The sequence below is a fragment of the Oncorhynchus tshawytscha genome, linkage group LG22 (assembly GCF_018296145.1).
Source record: "Oncorhynchus tshawytscha isolate Ot180627B linkage group LG22, Otsh_v2.0, whole genome shotgun sequence".
NCBI lineage: Eukaryota > Metazoa > Chordata > Actinopteri > Salmoniformes > Salmonidae > Oncorhynchus > Oncorhynchus tshawytscha.
In genome coordinates this window covers 33,745,120-33,764,985 of record NC_056450.1, presented here as the reverse complement: position 1 = coordinate 33,764,985, position 19,866 = coordinate 33,745,120, and the positions used below count along the sequence as shown (strand labels likewise).

General features: G+C 46.3%; 1 protein-coding gene across 4 annotated transcripts in view; it reads left to right on the top strand.

Annotated features, from left to right (window-relative positions):
• Positions 1 to 19,830, top strand: part of LOC112240515 (ERC protein 2) — a 422,535-nt gene extending 402,705 nt beyond the window's left edge. For all 4 annotated transcript variants that reach the window (XM_042304111.1, XM_042304109.1, XM_042304108.1 and 1 more), the window contains one exon: positions 18,223 to 19,830. The gene's annotated coding sequence lies outside the window, so the exon portion shown is untranslated. The remainder of the gene's footprint in view (positions 1 to 18,222) is intronic.
• The last annotated feature ends 36 nt before the right edge of the window (positions 19,831 to 19,866 follow it).

Genomic DNA, 19,866 nt, shown 5'->3' with positions numbered 1-19,866 from the left:
GGGATTGAGAGAGACGGGGATTGAGAGAGACGGGGGGATTGAGAGAGACGGGGGATTGAGAGAGACGGGGGATTGAGAGAGACGGGGGGAATTGAGAGAGAAGGGGGATTGAGAGAGACGAGGGATTGAGAGAGATGGGGGATTGAGAGAGACGGGGGATTGAGAGAGACGGGGGATTGAGAGAGATGGGGGATTGAGAGAGACGGGGTGATTGAGAGAGACGGGGGGATTGAGAGAGACGGGGGATTGAGAGAGACGGGGGGATTGAGAGAGACGGGGATTGAGAGAGACGGGGATTGAGAGAGACGGGGGAATTGAGAGAGACGGGGGATTGAGAGAGACGGGGGGATTGAGAGAGACGGGGGATTGAGAGAGACGGGGGATTGAGAGAGACGGGGGATTGAGAGAAGGGGGATTGAGAGAGACGAGGGATTGAGAGAGATGGGGGATTGAGAGAGACGGGGGGGATTGAGAGAGACGGGGGGATTGAGAGAGACGGGGGGATTGAGAGAGACGGGGGATTGAGAGAGACGGGGGGATTGAGAGAGATGGGGGATTGAGAGAGACGGGGGATTGAGAGAGACGGGGGATTGAGAGAGACGGGGGGATTGAGAGAGAGGGGGATTGAGAGAGATGGGGGATTGAGAGAGACGGGGGGATTGAGAGAGAAGGGGGATTGAGAGAGACGGGGGGATTGAGAGAGACGGGGGATTGAGAGAGACGGGGGGATTGAGAGAGACGGGGGATTGAGAGAGACGGGGATTGAGAGAGACGGGGATTGAGAGAGACGGGGATTGAGAGAGACGGGGGGATTGAGAGAGACGGGGGATTGAGAGAGACGGGGGATTGAGAGAGACGGGGGATTGAGAGAGACGGGGGATTGAGAGAGATGGGGGATTGAGAGAGATGGGGGATTGAGAGAGATGAGGGATTGAGAGAGATGGGGGATTGAGAGAGAAGGGGGATTGAGAGAGACGAGGGATTGAGAGAGACGGGGGGATTGAGAGAGACGGAGGGATTGAGAGAGAAGGGGGATTGAGAGAGACGGGGGATTGAGAGAGACGGGGGATTGAGAGAGAAGGGGGATTGAGAGAGACGGGGGGGGATTGAGAGAGACAAGGGGATTGAGAGAGACGGAGGGATTGAGAGAGACGAGGGGATTGAGAGAGACGAGGGGATTGAGAGAGACGAGGGGATTGAGAGAGACAAGGGGATTGAGAGAGAAAAAGAGGGTTGGAAGAAGAACTAGAGTTGAATGAAATATGTTGACCTAGCAGAGTGGTGATTGGTGTGGAGTGAACTAGTGTATTGGGGGAATTAGTGTTGTGTCTCCAACATAGGACTGTTTCATCCTGTCTCCAACATAGGACTGTTTCATCCTGTCTCCAACACAGGACTGTTTCATCCTGTCTCCAACATAGGACTGTTTCATCCTGTCTTCAACATAGGACTGTTTCATCCTGTCTCCAACATAGGACTGTTTCATCCTGTCTCCAACACAGGACTGTTTCATCCTGTCTCCAACACAGGACTGTTTCATCCTGTCTCCAACATAGGACTGTTTCATCCTGTCTCCAACATAGGACTGTTTCATCCTGTCTCCAACATAGGACTGTTTCATCCTGTCTCCAACACAGGACTGTTTCATCCTGTCTCCAACATAGGACTGTTTCATCCTGTCTTCAACATAGGACTGTTTCATCCTGTCTCCAACATAGGACTGTTTCATCCTGTCTCCAACACAGGACTGTTTCATCCTGTGTTTTAGCAGTTCCAGGAACAAAGCCTTGACTCCAGTCTGTTTTCTATCTTCTCTGGAAACTTAGATTCCTGCTATATGAAATATGATTAGGACATCAAGTCAAGGAGACCTGCTTCCTTCTCTCTATTGCATGCATTACCAGCTGAGAGCTGGCTCCCAAGGTGTGTGTGTGTGTGTGTGTGTGTGTGTGTGTGTGTGTGTGTGTGTGTGTGTGTGTGTGTGTGTGTGTGTGTGTGTGTGTGTGTGTGTGTGTGTGTGTGTACGTGTGTGTGTGTGTGTGTGTGTGTACGTGTGTGTGTGTGTGTGTGTGTGTGTGTGTGTGTGTGTGTGTGTGTGTGGGTGTTTTTGTCTATACATATAGCTGTGTGCTTGTGTGTCTGTATCAGGGCATTAGGTCGCATCTTCAAAGAAATCACTCCACCCCCCGATCCCCCTCTCACCCCCATGAGAATGCAGCATTTCTGGGATTGCATCGTACCGGAACCCCCTCCTCCCTTCCACAGTCTGGATAATGGGGGTGAGAAACTGTGTGTGTCAGTCTGCCTGGCCTCTTATCGTCCATCAGACTACCCTCAGATTCTCTTTCCAGATGGGGGTGAGATAGTCCCTCAGAGGCCCAAACCCCCACAGACCTCCAGAGCATGGAGGCCTCCCTGATCTACTACCTGATGGAGGTGCTTTAATGTGTGCTCGAGTTTCACCCGTCTCCCCTGCTTCGCTGGGCCTGTGGTAGTGTCAGGATGCAGGCACGTTCAGAGTGCTGGCCTGGTCTCTGGTTCTGGGTTTAGTTCTGGGTCAAGGTCTAGGCTCTGATACTCAGGCTTACTGCAGGATCATTTTAGTGATACACAAGTGGAGATTTAGGGTTCAAACACACACACACACACACACACACATACATTCACACAGAATCATGTCAACTAGCACTCACACAGAGAAACACATACACACTCACACACAGCTGGTTCATGGCAAAGCTCTGGACATCCCCCCTCAATATAAACACTGCCACTCATACTGTACATACAGAGATAGAGAGAGAGAGGGGGAGAGAGAGACTGAGATTCAGTGAAATAACAAGAACAGATAGAGGAGACTAGTGTAGGAGAGGAGACGAGTGTAGGAGAGGAGACGAGTGTAGGAGTGGAGACTAGTGTAGGTTAGTAGACTAGTGTAGAAGAGGAGACTAGTGTAGGTCAGTAGACTAGTGTAGGTCAGTAGACTAGTGTAGGAGAGGAGACTAGTATAGAAGAGGAGACTAGTGTAGGAGAGGAGACTAGTGTAGAAGAGTAGACTAGTGTATTAGAGGAGACTCGTGTAGAATAGTAGACTAGTGTATTAGAGGAGACTAGTGTAGAAGAGTAGACTAGTGTATTAGAGGAGACTAGTGTAGGTCAGTAGACTAGTGTAGGTCAGTATACTAGTGTAGGTCAGTAGACTAGTGTAGGAGAGGAGACTAGTGTAGGAGAGGAGACTAGTGTAGGACAGTAGACTAGTGTAGGTCAGTATACTAGTGTAGGTCAGTAGACTAGTGTAGGAGAGGAGACTAGTGTAGGAGAGGAGACTAGTGTAGAAGAGTAGACTAGTGTATTAGAGGAGACTCGTGTAGAATAGTAGACTAGTGTATTAGAGGAGACTAGTGTAGAAGAGTAGACTAGTGTATTAGAGGAGACTAGTGTAGGTCAGTAGACTAGTGTAGGACAGTAGACTAGTGTAGGAGAGTAGACTAGTGTAGGACAGTAGACTAGTGTAGGACAGTAGACTAGTGTAGGAGAGTAGACTAGTATAGGACAGTAGACTAGTTAAGGAAAGTAGACTAGTGTAGGACAGTAGACTAGTGTAGGAGAGTAGACTAGTGTAGGACAGTAGACTAGTGTAGGAGAGTAGACTAGTGTATTAGAGGAGACTAGTGTAGGTCAGTAGACTAGTGTAGGTTAGTAGACTAGTGTAGGTTAGTAGACTAGTGTAGGACAGTAGACTAGTGTAGGTCAGTATACTAGTGTAGGTCAGTAGACTAGTGTAGGAGAGGAGACTAGTGTAGGAGAGGAGACTAGTGTAGGACAGTAGACTAGTGTAGGTCAGTATACTAGTGTAGGTCAGTAGACTAGTGTAGGAGAGGAGACTAGTGTAGGAGAGGAGACTTGTGTAGAATAGTAGACTAGTGTATTAGAGGAGACTCGTGTAGAATAGTAGACTAGTGTATTAGAGGAGACTAGTGTAGAAGAGTAGACTAGTGTATTAGAGGAGACTAGTATAGGACAGTAGACTAGTATAGGACAGTAGACTAGTGTAGGAGAGTAGACTAGTATAGGAGAGTAGACTAGTGTAGGACAGTAGACTAGTGTAGGAGAGTAGACTAGTGTAGGACAGTAGACTAGTGTAGGAGAGTAGACTAGTATAGGACAGTAGACTAGTGTAGGAGAGTAGACTAGTATAGGACAGTAGACTAGTGTAGGAGAGGAGACTAGTGTAGGTCAGTAGACTAGTGTAGGACAGTAGACTAGTGTAGGACAGTAGACTAGTGTAGGACAGTAGACTAGTGTAGGAGAGTAGACTAGTATAGGACAGTAGACTAGTGTAGGAGAGTAGACTAGTGTAGGACAGTAGACTAGTGTAGGAGAGTAGACTAGTGTAGGACAGTAGACTAGTGTAGGAGAGTAGACTAGTGTATTAGATGAGACTAGTGTATTAGAGGAGACTAGTGTAGGTCAGTAGACTAGTGTAGGAGAGGAGACTAGTGTATAGAAGAGGAGACTAGTGTAGGAGAGTCTGACTAGTGTAGAAGAGTAGACTAGTGTATTAGAGGAGACTCGTGTAGAATAGTAGACTAGTGTAGAGGAGACTAGTGTAGAAGAGTAGACTAGTGTATTAGAGGAGACTAGTGTAGGTCAGAGACTAGTGTAGGTCAGTATACTAGTGTAGGTCAGTAGACTAGTGTAGGAGAGGAGACTAGTGTAGGAGAGGAGACTAGTGTAGGACAGTAGACTAGTGTAGGTCAGTATACTAGTGTAGGTCAGTAGACTAGTGTAGGAGAGGAGACTAGTGTAGGAGAGGAGACTAGTGTAGAAGAGTAGACTAGTGTATTAGAGGAGACTAGTGTAGAATAGTAGACTAGTGTAGGGAGACTAGTGTAGAAGAGTAGTGTATTAGAGGAGACTAGTGTAGGTCAGTAGACTAGTGTAGGACAGTAGACTAGTGTAGGAGAGTAGACTAGTGTAGGACAGTAGACTAGTGTAGGACAGTAGACTAGTGTAGGAGAGTAGACTAGTATAGGACAGTAGACTAGTTATGGAAAGTAGACTAGTGTAGGACAGTAGACTAGTGTAGGAGAGTAGACTAGTGTAGGACAGTAGACTAGTGTAGGAGAGTAGACTAGTGTATTAGAGGAGACTAGTGAGTAGACTAGTGTAGGTTAGTAGACTAGTGTAGGTTAGTAGACTAGTGTAGGACAGTAGACTAGTGTAGGTCAGTATACTAGTGTAGGTCAGTAGACTAGTGTAGGAGAGGAGACTAGTGTAGGAGAGGAGACTAGTGTAGGACAGTAGACTAGTGTAGGTCAGTATACTAGTGTAGGTCAGTAGACTAGTGTAGGAGAGGAGACTAGTGTAGGAGAGGAGACTTGTGTAGAATAGTAGACTAGTGTATTAGAGGAGACTAGTGTAGAAGAGTAGACTAGTGTATTAGAGGAGACTAGTGTAGGTCAGTAGACTAGTGTAGGACAGTAGACTAGTGTAGGAGAGTAGACTAGTGTAGGACAGTAGACTAGTGTAGGACAGTAGACTAGTGTAGGAGAGTAGACTAGTATAGGACAGTAGACTAGTGTAGGAGAGTAGACTAGTGTAGGACAGTAGACTAGTGTAGGAGAGTAGACTAGTGTAGGACAGTAGACTAGTGTAGGAGAGGAGACTAGTGTAGGTCAGTAGACTAGTGTAGGACAGTAGACTAGTGTAGGAGAGTAGACTAGTGTAGGACAGTAGACTAGTGTAGGAGAGTAGACTAGTATAGGACAGTAGACTAGTGTAGGAGAGTAGACTAGTGTAGGACAGTAGACTAGTGTAGGAGAGTAGACTAGTGTAGGACAGTAGACTAGTGTAGGAGAGTAGACTAGTGTATTAGATGAGACTAGTGTATTAGAGGAGACTAGTGTAGGTCAGTAGACTAGTGTAGGAGAGGAGACTAGTGTATTAGAGGAGACTAGTGTAGGTCTGTAGACTAGTGTTGGACAGTAGACTAGTGTAGGAGAGTAGACTAGTGTAGGACAGTAGACTAGTATAGGACAGTAGACTAGTGTAGGAGAGTAGACTAGTGTAGGACAGTAGACTAGTGTAGGATAGTAGACTTGTGTAGGAGAGTAGACTAGTGTAGGACAGTAGACTAGTGTAGGTCAGTAGACTAGTGTAGAAGAGTAGACTAGTGTATTAGAGGAGACTAGTGTAGGTCAGTAGACTAGTGTAGGAGAGGAGACTAGTGTATTAGAGGAGACTAGTGTAGGTCAGTAGACTAGTGTAGGACAGTAGACTAGTGTAGGAGAGTAGACTAGTGTAGGACAGTAGACTAGTATAGGACAGTAGACTAGTGTAGGAGAGTAGACTAGTGTAGGTTAGTAGACTAGTGTATGTCAGTAGACTAGTGTAGGAGGGTAGACTAGTATAGAAGAGGAGACTAATGTATTAGAGGAGACTACTGTAGGTCAGTAGACTAGTGTAGGACAGTAGACTAGTGTAGGAGAGTAGACTAGTGTAGAAGAGGAGACTAGTGTAGGTTAGTAGACTAGTGTAGGAGAGGAGACTAGTGTAGGTCAGTAGACTAGTGTAGGAGAGGAGACTAGTGTAGGTCAGTAGAATAGTGTAGGCCAGTAGACTAGTGTATGTCAGTAGACTAGTGTAGGAGAGTAGACTAGTATAGGACAGTAGACTAGTATAGGACAGTAGACTAGTGTAGGAGAGTAGACTAGTGTAGGAGAGTAGACTAGTGTAGGACAGTAGACTAGTGTAGGACAGTAGACTAGTGTAGGACAGTAGACTAGTGTAGGACAGTAGACTAGTGTAGGAGAGTAGACTAGTGTTGGACAGTAGACTAGTTTAGGACAGTAGCCTAGTGTAGGACAGTAGACTAGTTTTGGAGAGTAGACTAGTATAGGACAGTAGACTAGTATAGGACAGTAGACTAGTGTAGGAGAGGAGACTAGTGTTGGTCAGTAGACTAGTGTAGGAGAGTAGACTAGTGTAGAAGAGGAGACTGGTGTAGGTTAGTAGACTAGTGTAGTAGAGGAGACTAGTGTAGGTCAGTAGACTAGTGTAGGAGAGGAGACTAGTGTAGGTCAGTAGAATAGTGTAGGACAGTAGACTAGTGTAGGTCAGTAGACTAGTGTAGGAGAGTAGACTAGTATAGGTCAGTAGACTAGTGTAGGACAGTAGACTAGTGTAGGACAGTAGACTAGTGTAGGACAGTAGACTAGTGTAGGACAGTAACTAGTATTGGACAGTAGGCTAGTATAGGACAGTAGACTAGTATAGGACAGTAGACTAGTGTTTGACAGTAGACTAGTGTAGGACAGTAGACTAGTGTAGGACAGTAGACTAGTATAGGACAGTAGACTAGTATAGGACAGTAGACTAGTGTTGGACAGTAGACTAGTGTAGGACAGTAAACTAGTCTTGGACAGTAGGCTAGTATAGGACAGTAGACTAGTATAGGACAGTAGACTAGTGTTTGACAGTAGACTAGTATAGGACAGTAGACTAGTATAGGACAGTAGACTAGTATAGGACAGTAGACTAGTATAGGACAGTAGACTAGTGTTGGACAGTAGACTAGTGTAGGACAGTAGACTAGTGTAGGACAGTAGACTAGTATAGGACAGTAGACTAGTATAGGACAGTAGACTAGTGTAGGACAGTAGACTAGTGTAGGACAGTAGACTAGTATAGGACAGTAGACTAGTGTAGGACAGTAGACTAGTATAGGACAGTAGACTAGTATAGGACAGTAGACTAGTGTAGGACAGTAGACTAGTATAGGACAGTAGACTAGTATAGGACAGTAGACTAGTGTAGGAAGAGATCACCTAAGTAAAAGTAGGGAAACAAAGAAGACAGTGACATAGATAATCAGCGTGAACAGAAGGAGGAGAGTGAATAGCGAGGGAGAAAGAAAGCCCATGAAAAAAAAAAAAAAAAAATTCCACGCTACAATTTATTGTCGTTGCTCAAACCTGTACTTAGGACCTGCATGAACATTATACACTTTCATCAACATATGCTCTCTCTTGCCTTAAGCGTTTGAAGTCACAAATTAATATTTGAACTTCTTCTCCTGCCAAAACCTTCATTTACTCCCCTTCTCTGTGATGTGTGTGTGTGTCTGTGACGGGCGTGTGTGCATTCGTGTGTGCGTGCGTGCATATTATTCTGTGTGTGTGTGTGGGGGGGGTGTCAAAACAACCTGCACCTTAGTAAGGAGTAGGGGCTGCAGATTCCACCCCTATCAGTTTTAGAGGTTGGCACACCTTGGCTGTACAGAGAACTCACCACCATCCCACTGAAACTAGCCCTCTATCATGAGAGAGAGACAGAGACAGAGAGAAAGAGAGAGAGATGCTTCGAGGGGACACCTACGGTAGGTACACCTACTCATCTCTTGGCAGTAGTACTTTAGATGACTTTATCACTGACCTCTCTGAGCTTTCACAGTCAGCCCACTGACACCCCTGTCAGATCACAGAAAACTCAATCTACGAGAACAGAACAATACTTAATTATGAGTCATCAAAGCCAAATGAACTGCATAATATTAAGAAATGCTATAGATGGAAGCAAAGTAGTGTAGAAACCTACCAACAAAACTATTGGGCAACAACAAATTCAATCCCTTTTAGACAAATTCCGGGACAAAATGTGTCACTGCAGTAGTGAAGGTGAAACTTGGCAGTAGAAAGCCTAAACAGTATTTTTGACCTTTCAGCTTCCCTATCGAATCTAAAAATGTCAATCAGACAACCTACATTTTTTTAAAATAAAAATGACAAATTGTTTAATGAAGAATGCAAAAACCTAAGAAATAAATTGAGAAACCTATCCAACCAAAAACCTAGAGACCCAGAAAACCTGAGGCCATAGAATCTAACCACTTCTGGTAAAATTGTAAAACGCTAAACAAACAACATGAAGAGTTATCTAATCAAAACAGAGATGTATAACAAAGAACAAACAGCTAAAACATGATCAATTACAAATCCTAGAATCCGCTATTAAAGACGACCAGAACCCACTGGATTCTTCAATTACATTGAATGAACTACGGGACAAAATACAGACGTATTCACCCTGTACACCCTAATTGACATACAAATAAACCAAAAGAAAAGCAGTCTACTCATGCTTTGTCGATTTCCAAAAATCTGTTGGCTGAATTTGGCACGAGGGTCTGCTACATACATTTATGGAGGAAGTGTTGGGGGAAAATATATGACATTATAAAATCCATGTACACAAACAAGTATGCGGTTAAAATTGGCAATAAACAAAGCGATTTCTTTCCACAGGGTCGTGGGGTGAGACAGGGATGCAGCTTAAGCCCCACCCTCTTTAACATATAAATCAACGAATTAGCGAGGGCACTAGAACTGTCTGCAGCACCCGGCCTCACCCTGCTAGAACCTGAAGTCCCTAACCAAGAGCACCTAGATCTTCTGCACTGATTCTGTTGACAGTGAATCTCAGTAATACAAAAATAATGGTGTTTCAAAAAAGGTCAAGTTACCAGGACCACAAATACAAATTCCATCTAGACACCTTTTTCCTAGTGCAGTCATTCCAAAACCTTTTATAGTCCCGTACCCCTTCAAACATTCAACCTCTAGCTGCGTACCCCCTCTAGCACCAGGGTCAGCCATCAATGTAGGCATGTCACACACACTATACATTTATTAAACATAAGTGTGAGTTGTCGTCACAACCCGGCACGTGGGAAGTGACAAAGAGCTCTTGTAGGAACCTCTCAGCTTAGCATCTGTAATACTAGCTAACATTAGCACCTCTCAGCCTAGCATCTGTAATACTAGCTAACATTAGCACCTCTCAGCCTAGCATCTGTAATACTAGCTAACAGCACCTCTCAGCCTAGCATATGTAATACTAGCTAACATTAGCACCTCTCAGCCTAGCATCTGTAATACTAGCTAACAGCACCTCTCAGCCTAGCATCTGTAATACTTGCTAACAGCACCTCTCAGCCTAGCATATGTAATACTAGCTAACATTAGCACCTCTCAGCCTAGCATCTGTAATACTAGCTAACATCAGCACCTCTCGGCCTAGCATCTGTAACACTAGCTAACAAAACCTCTCAGCCTAGCATCTGTAATACTAGCTAACATTAGCACCTCTCAGCCTAGCATCTGTAATTCTAGCTAACATTAGCACCTCTCAGCCTAGCATCTGTAAAACTAGCTAACATTACCACCTCTCGGCCTAGCATCTGTAATACTAGCTAACAGCACCTCTCAGCCTAGCATCTGTAACACTAGCTAACATTACCACCTCTCGGCCTAGCATCTGTAATACTAGCTAACAGCACCTCTCAGCCTAGCATCTGTAACACTAGCTAACATCAGCACCTCTCAGCCTAGCATCTGTGCCGCTAGCTCACGCTTGCTTTCACTCAGCGTGTGTTTGCTCAGATGAAGGAAATTATGTAATTAGCCAGCCAGGGATTGTTTTCCTTTTCTCTCTCCCTCCCTCCCGCCTTTTTCTCCTCTCCTCAGTGAGCGATTGTTCCAATTTAAGCTAAGCCACACCCTTATTCCTATTTCTAATTAATCTGTTCACAGCTTCAGAAGGAGAAATCAAAGTATATTTCTCACATTATCTCTCTCTCGCTCTCTCTCCTGATTCCTCTTAATTGTTCAATAGCAGTTTTGTTGGAAATCAAAGGTTGGGTTGAGAGGTGTGTGTGTGTGGGGGGTGGAAATGGGGGGGGTTGTGAGTGTGTGTGAGAGGGGGATTCATGGTTGAGGTAGGTGGGGGGGGGCAGTATTGGGTGGGGGTGCTGGGGAGGAAAAGCCGGCATTTTGCTCTCTAATTCCAACAGGCCTCGAGGCCTGGAGCGGTGCACTAAGAAGGGCCTCACTGTTGCTCCCTGGATCAGCCAGGTATTGCTTACATAAAAAGCAAGTGAAAACAGCTGTAGGGATAATTAGCTTGATTCTCCATTACATGCCATGAGGGCCAATAACTAAAAAATGGAGTTTTGTTTGGGTTAGAACTACAGCCCGGACCAGGAGGAAGTTGTAAAAGTCAGGCAAAAAAAAAGAGAGAGCTCTTGAAGCAATTGTTCCATGGGAGATGTTCTGCCTCTCTGGGCTGGTTGATGGAGACCATATTTTTTTCATCAGGGTTTGAAAAAGGGCCCTGTTCCAATGCTTGTGTACGCGCACATTGTGTGCGCGCACGTTCATACACTTTTATGTTGGTACATGTCTGTGTTTTTATTGTGCAACAGGGTGGCAAAGCAACATTTATAGTGTTATGGGAGACATCAAAAACTGTTTAATGATGCTCAATGTGTGTGTGTGTGTTTGCGTGCGTGTTATGTGTTCTATTCAAAGTTATGCGTGTTGGCATAGTTTGTCAAATAGTTACCAGCTAACCTCTTCTGATTGCCACACATTAACCTCTTCATAAGTTGACCGCTACAAAATCAGATTTATTGGGGCCTGGAGTATAGACTACTGTAAAGTAAAGGATATACTATAATGTAATATTATACAAAGGAGACGTTTTATTATAATCACAACGACACAAAGACCTAGAAGATCCACACGATAGCGCAATTGACATTTAAAGGTAATTTCCATCTGAGCTGACATATGCAGCGTTTGCCTTAAATGCGGTCTCATTGAACCCGGGATCATTGCCTTTAAATGTCAGTTGTGCTATAACGCGGTCTGCTGCACTCCGGATCTAATCTAGCCCTTACTCTTTTCATCAACAGATTACATACTAGCTTCCAAGCGACATCGGACCTGTTGTAATGTGGAGCAGAGTGACTGTCTGACCTGTTGTAGTGTGGAGCAGAGTGACTGTCTGACCTGTTGTAGTGTGGAGCAGAGTGACTGTCTGACCTGTTGTAGTATGGAGCAGAGTGACTGTCTGACCTGTTGTAGTGTGGAGCAGAGTGACTGTCTGACCTGTTGTAGTGTGGAGCAGAGTGACTGTCTGACCTGTTGTAGTGTGGAGCAGAGTGACTGTCTGACCTGTTGTAGAGTGACTCTCACCTGTTGTAGTGTGGAGCAGAGTGACTGTCTGACCTGTTGTAGTGTGTAGCAGAGTGACTGTCTGACCTGTTGTAGAGTGACTCTCACCTGTTGTAGTGTGGAGCAGAGTGACTGTCTGACCTGTTGTAGTGTGGAGCAGAGTGACTGTCTGACCTGTTGTAGTGTGGAGCAGAGTGACTGTCTGACCTGTTGTAGTGTGGAGCAGAGTGACTGTCTGACCTGTTGTAGAGTGACTGTCTGACCTGTTGTAGAGTGACTCTCACCTGTTGTAGTGTGGAGCAGAGTGACTGTCTGACCTGTTGTAGAGTGACTGTCTGACCTGTTATAGAGTGGAGCAGAGTGACTGTCTGACCTGTTATAGTATGGAGCAGAGTGACTGTCTGACCTGTTGTAGTGTGGAGCAGAGTGACTGTCTGACCTGTTGTAGTGTGGAGCAGAGTGACTGTCTGACCTGTTGTAGTGTGGAGCAGAGTGACTGTCTGACCTGTTGTAGTGTGGAGCAGAGTGACTGTCTGACCTGTTGTAGTGTGGAGCAGAGTGACTCTCACCTGTTGTAATGTGGAGCAGAGTGACTGTCTGACCTGTTGTAATGTGGAGGAGAGTGACTGTCTGACCTGTTGTAGTGTGGAGCAGAGTGACTGTCTGACCTGTTGTAGTGTGGAGCAGAGTGACTGTCTGACCTGTTGTAGTGTGGAGCAGAGTGACTGTCTGACCTGTTGTAGTGTGGAGCAGAGTGACTGTCTGACCTGTTGTAGTATGGAGCAGAGTGACTGTCTGACCTGTTGTAGTGTGGAGCAGAGTGACTGTCTGACCTGTTGTAGTGTGGAGCAGAGTGACTGTCTGACCTGTTGTAGTGTGGAGCAGAGTGACTCTCACCTGTTGTAATGTGGAGCAGAGTGACTGTTTGACCTGTTGTAATGTGGAGGAGAGTGACTGTCTGACCTGTTGTAGTGTGGAGCAGAGTGACTGTCTGACCTGTTGTAGTGTGGAGCAGAGTGACTGTCTGACCTGTTGTAGAGTGACTCTCACCTGTTGTAGTGTGGAGCAGAGTGACTGTCTGACCTGTTGTAGTGTGGAGCAGAGTGACTGTCTGACCTGTTGTAGTGTGGAGCAGAGTGACTGTCTGACCTGTTGTAGTGTGGAGCAGAGTGACTGTCTGACCTGTTGTAGAGTGACTGTCTGACCTGTTGTAGAGTGACTCTCACCTGTTGTAGTGTGGAGCAGAGTGACTGTCTGACCTGTTGTAGTATGGAGCAGAGTGACTGTCTGACCTGTTGTAGAGTGACTCTCACCTGTTGTAGTGAGGAGCAGAGTGACTGTCTGACCTGTTGTAGTGTGGAGCAGAGTGACTGTCTGACCTGTTGTAGTGTGGAGCAGAGTGACTGTCTGACCTGTTGTAGTATGGAGCAGAGTGACTGTCTGACCTGTTGTAGAGTGACTCTCACCTGTTGTAGTGAGGAGCAGAGGGACTGTCTGACCTGTTGTAGTGTGGAGCAGAGTGACTGTCTGACCTGTTGTAGTGAGGAGCAGAGTGACTGTCTGACCTGTTGTAATGTGGAGCAGAGGGACTGCCTGACCTGTTGTAGTGTGGAGCAGAGTGACTGTCTGACCTGTTGTAGAGTGACTGTCTGACCTGTTGTAGAGTGACTCTCACCTGTTGTAGTGTGGAGCAGAGTGACTGTCTGACCTGTTGTAGAGTGACTGTCTGACCTGTTGTAGAGTGACTCTCACCTGTTGTAGTATGGAGCAGAGTGACTGTCTGACCTGTTGTAGTATGGAGCAGAGTGACTGTCTGACCTGTTGTAGTGTGGAGCAGAGTGACTGTCTGACCTGTTGTAGTGTGGAGCAGAGTGACTGTCTGACCTGTTGTAGTGTGGAGCAGAGTGACTGTCTGACCTGTTGTAAAGTGACTGACTCACCTGTTGTAGTGTGGAGCAGAGTGACTGTCTGACCTGTTGTAGTGTGGAGCAGAGTGACTGTCTGACCTGTTGTAGTGTGGAGCAGAGTGACTGTCTGACCTGTTGTAGTGTGGAGCAGAGTGACTCTCACCTGTTGTAATGTGGAGCAGAGTGACTGTCTGACCTGTTGTAGTGTGGAGCAGAGTGACTGTCTGACCTGTTGTAGTGTGGAGCAGAGTGACTGTCTGACCTGTTGTAGAGTGACTCTCACCTGTTGTAGTGTGGAGCAGAGTCAATGGGCTGCATCGTCCTCTGCCTGCCCATTTGAGGATCTGTGACTTTTAACTCCATTTGAAAATATCTATAGGTTCCTCCGCCTCATTTTATAAAGGGATTTCTTTCTGTTTGGACAGAAAATACTCTGGGACCATAAGTAGGCTTAGCTGTCACTTGTCTCCCTTTGCATTTCCCTCCCCCTTCATCCTACAGAATGGCTTATTTTACATCTCTCTGCTTGGTAGAGTGAGGGATAACTTTGTGCCGGTAATTGAATTTAGGCAACAACAAAAAAAATCTGAAAAAGAACAAGAGTCATAGGATAATTGCTAGTGAAAGAGCTGAGTTCGTACATAGGTGGTCCCCAAACTCTGCAAGGATCCTTTTTACAAGCTGTTTACATTAGTACCACTTAAAGACAAAAAAAGCGTCAAGAGCAGCCCGACTCACTCAAATACAGACGTTTTTGGTCGGTATTCAATCCCCCGACAGACAGGCAGGCTGGCAGACAGGTAGGAAGGCAGAGGCTGGCAGACACACAGACAGATAGACAGTCTCCTGTGTCCCTCTCCCTCCGTCCCCTTGTCTTTAGCTCCTGTCATTAGACTGATTACCCAGATGACCCCAACACCTCTGTTCAGACCAAGCTAGTTATCTTCAGGTGTACATCACTGTAAAGTTGGTTCAGGAATCTCAAGATGTTTTTTTAAAAATTGACTCCTACTGCACGTACGAGTATCCCATGTATGTATGGGAACAATGATGTATCGGTCCTGTTACACTCACACACATGCCCCCACATGCCCCCACATGCCTGCACACACGCAAACACACACAGCCCCTTAATGCTGGTATGGCAGCAGTTAGACACTTGTATCTTAAACATGATTATCTAGCATGCTGTATGCTATGGCAAAGTTAACAAGTATTTGGGAAAGACTCAACCCTTGTCTGAACCACAGTTACTGTGGGAGCAGAGTACAGGAGGAGGCGGGATGGGAGGAGTGTGCGACGGAGGTGTGGTGGTGGGAGGGTGAGAGAACTAATGGACCTATAAGAGGAGTGAAAGAGAAGGAAAGATGAAGGGATGAGAGGAAGTAGGAAGGAAGGACAGTGATTAAGATGGATAATGTCCTGTGTAGTCTATTTTCAAGGAGGGAGGAAACATCGTTAGATAAGGTCAGTTTTCTGATGTCGATAAGAATAGTAGATCAAAAAAAAATCAGGAATTTCAATTATACACACAGACATTACCCACCCAGATGCCAAAACGTTTTACATATTGTGGGAGAAGTTGTGATGATTACGTTTCAAGTTTATCTAGAGCTGTCCATCTGAGGATTATGAAGTACTTTACTGTTTAAGAGGGTAACTTACCTCATTCTCTGCTAATGTGGAGTATCTACAGGAATACTGTCCGCTGCCATTCTACAGTATGTGGGAGCAGCCTCTCAACATACAATAAGAATGCTAAGTAGTCTCGCAACCCCATGTGTGGTATCCATATTTTGTCAAAGAGCCCTTCCAGTTTCAGTTTCAGTGTATAGCTGCACAGTAGCACCACCTTGTTAAAACAGAGCAGACATTTTGTGTCTAAGCATGGGAGAGCATGACGCTACTGTTACGCTGTATGCATTGGATGCAGTTTCCCCTAGATAGTTATAGGGTGCGAGATAAGAGCCACTCTCTTATCTCGCACCCTATATTACTATCTAGGGTGGAATCTATTCAGATAGTCCAGTTGTGTTAAAGTTATTTCAATATAAAATAGCAACCACAGACACTAACATGCATAGGGTCATGCAGGCGTGCCTTGGGAACTTGTCTGCCTGCCTGGGCACTGTCTGCCTGCCTGGTCCCTGCCTGCCTGCCTAGTTCCTGCCTGCCTGGTTCCTGCCTGTCTGCCTGCCTGGGCCCTGTCTGCCTGCCTGGTCCCTGCCTGCCTGCCTAGTTCCTGCCTGGTTCCTGCCTGTCTGCCTGCCTGGGCCCTGTCTGCCTGCCTGGTCCCTGCCTGCCTGGTCCCTGTCTGCCTGCCTGGTCCCTGCCTGCCTGGTCCCTGCCTGCCTGGTCCCTGCCTGCCTGGTTCCTGCCTGCCTGGTTCCTGCCTGCCTGCCTAGTCCCTGCCTGCCTGCCTGGTCCCTGTCTGCCTGCCTGGTCCCTGCCTGCCTGCCTAGTTCCTGCCTGCCTAGTTCCTGCCTGCCTAGTTCCTGCCTGCCTGGTTCCTGCCTTTCTGCCTTCCTGGGCCCCGTCTTTCTGCCTGGGCCCTGTCTGCCTGCCTGGTCCCTGCCTGCCTGCCTAGTTCCTGCCTGCCTAGTTCCTGCCTGCCTGGTTCCTGCCTTTCTGCCTTCCTGGGCCCCGTCTTTCTGCCTGGGCCCTGTCTGCCTGCCTGGTCCCTGCCTGCCTGCCTAGTTCCTGCCTGCCTAGTTCCTGCCTGCCTGGTTCCTGCCTGTCTGCCTGCCTGGGCCCTGTCTGCCTGCCTGGTCCCTGCCTGCCTGCCTAGTTCCTGCCTACCTAGTTCCTGCCTGCCTGGTTCCTGCCTTTCTGCCTTCCTGGGCCCCGTCTTTCTGCCTGGGCCCTGTCTGCCTGAATCAGTAGAGCTGCTCCACCGGGATGAACAGGAGTGTGTGTTTGGTTCAAAACCCGGCTCACCAGCAGTTGTAGGGAGACAGAAAGAACAGGGAAACAAACACAGCCCTGCCTGGCTGCCTGGGCCCTGTCAGCCTGGGCCCTGCCTTCCTGCCTGGGTTCTGCCTGCCGCGGCCCTATTTGTTGATTCTTGGGCCCCAAAATCATGAATTAAAGTGCAGACGACGGCACGGTAACCTGAGGAAAGCCTCACACACACATATGAGGCACACACTAACCCACACACAGCACTCCCTGTCGCATAACAAATGATGGCACTTGGTTTAATTGCTGAGGCTGTTTATTTATTTACGTCTGTAATGGATGGTGGTCTTCGGCCCGGCAGCCAATCAGCAGCCAGAGAGAGGGAGACAGGAAGAGAACCAGAAGCCCTGCAGACCTGAACAAATTCCACAGGATTCTGCACTCTTCATTTCACCCTCGAGTCTACATGGTCCGCCTTTCAGTCTAGCTTTAACTCTTTCTCTCTTTCTGTCTGTTCTCTCCCCCTCTTTTCTTGCTCTCCTAGTTGTGTTTGTTCTCCTCTCTAGCCTTTCCCGAGTGACTGATGGGATCGCCGTTCTTGATTGGTGGTTATTTTGAGAACTGTTTGCTCAGCCAATGGGGCGCCCTGGTCTTACAGATGTGGGATCTTAATTTGAGCCAGTTTCGTATAGCAGGAAAATAATAATTCAGCTGCAGGAAATGTGAGTTATTATATGGATTATAATTAATGGACATTTTTGTAGGGATTAATTCATTTTTCACAAGGGAAAATCAAGTCTGAAATTTCTAAATTGAAATGACAAACTTCAGAACCCTTTTTAAACCTAAAATACACTACAGGTTTGTTTTGCATTGCAGGAAAGTTATCCTGTAACAGGTGATCAAATTAAGATCCTACATCTGTATATGGCATACATCATTGTTTTTTAAACTCAACCCACAAATGAGACCCTGGACTTGATTTTGTTGCTGGCTTCTCAACCAAGACCTAAGTAACAGACACATTCCGATTTGAGTTTGTTACAAATGAGCACTCGATGTTTGGGTCTGTGCCAAATACGTTTAACGCATTCTTAAGGAGATCTGGAGACTTGCCAGACTTTTAGAGGGACAAAACAGTCATGCTATAACTAAGAAAAAAACCAAACACGCTTGTATGGAAGAAACCGTTTGAGTTGATTTCTCCATCACTGGCCGATGTCTGTTTATGCTGCTCTGGTAGGTAGATGTGACGTGGTGCCTGTTACGAAGCACTGGGGAGTTGGCTGAGGTTTCCTTTAATCCACATAACAAGCTCTGATGAAACACCCTTCTTCATGTGCGTGTTTTATAAAGTGTTCTCTCACACTGATGCCTGTTCTTTCTATGTCTCCCTACAGCTGCTGGTGAGCTGGGTTTTGAACCAAACACACACTCCTGTTCATCCCGGTGGAGCAGCTCTACTGATCCAGGGACCAGACTGGCTGCAGCAGAGTCCCAGGATCCTGCCCACCTGCCATGGTTGAAGACAATCCTTTTCCCGCCTTCCGTTGCAGAGATGCTCTCTTTCCTCCCCGTGTTTGACAATCAGAGAGCCGAGACTCGTAAAGTCCCATGACCTCCGAGGCTCCGTTGGACATGTAACCCTGACTGTTTCCACTGTACTTATGAACTACGACTTTAACTCTCCAACAGTCAACCAATCATCTCGCTGCCCCTGCCAGGTTCACTGACTGAATGATAAATCCTAGACAACAAACTAGTCAGCCTAAAAACCAGAAGGACCAATCAGAAAGGACCATTGAGAGTGACCAAACATAATTTTTTTGTGTGTCGTTTTTTTAGATAGTTTGTGAGCCCTTGAAAGACTATGGGAGAGAGCAAATCCTGATGTGGGTTTGTTTACGTAGCCACATACGGATAGCATTAGCATGGTCCACAACATGGACCTCAGATCCACATGGACCTTCTCAATGTACCGTGCCAAAGGAACCACTCCCTGTCAGCAGAGAGACACTGAGAGGGGAACCGGGTTCCTATTACTCTAGAACCCTCAAAGAGAACTCAGAGAAGTGTTCTGTGTATGCTACCTTTCTCTGAATGTTCTTAAGTCTGGAAACACTCCTGTCATCCTATCACTGGACAGCTCTCTTGGTTGACAGTGCTCCAGGTAGACGATGTCCATAGGAACTGATCTAGGATCAGTGCCCTTTCAAAATCCTTAACTATCAAGTGGGAAAACACAACTGACCTCAGACCAGTGTCTAGGGGCAACTTCTTCCCTCTCTGGGTGAAGGGTATAAACGGTGACCAAACAAAACCCTCTGAGGAAATCAAACTAGGATCTGTTTAGAGGTTGTTTTTTCTCTTGTGTTTTTCTCTCCCCCTGCTGTACTTTGTTTGACTAACGAGTATCATGTTGTGTTTGTTTTTCTACATCTGAAACAGATTGAGTACTGTTCTCTTTGAGGTTTGTATCAGTTGTGTGTTTCTGCTTGTGGGTGATGTTTTATTTAGTAGTGTATTTATTGACTAGTTTAATTGCAACATGCATTGGAGTGGCAGTATTTAGGTATCCATGTTGAAGTCAGCACTCCCCAATCATCATTTTGGAATCAGAGATTGAGGAGTGCTGCTTTCAGGGGACGAGTTGTCTATACATATCAGTTTACTAGTGAGGATGTCGTGGTGTTTGAAGGTGACATGATCTCCGTTCTACTGAACCAGCAGTAAGTGTTTAGCTTGTACAGTTTTCTGTGTGTGTGTGTGTGTGTGTGTGTGTGTGTGTGTGTGTGTGTGTGTGTGTGTGTGTGTGTGTGTGTGTGTGTGTGTGTGTGTGTGTGTGTGTGTGTGCGTGTGCGTGCGTGCGTGTGTGCGTGTGTGTGTGTGTGTGTGCGTGTGTGTGAACAGCGTGAGGTCTCAATATGCTCAAACTCTGCTATTGACTTGTTATACAGTGTGTTGCCATGGTCAATATTAGTTCCTCGTTCAATAAAAGTGTGGCGTTTTTCTCAACTGTCCGGAGAATGTTTCTTTATCAGATA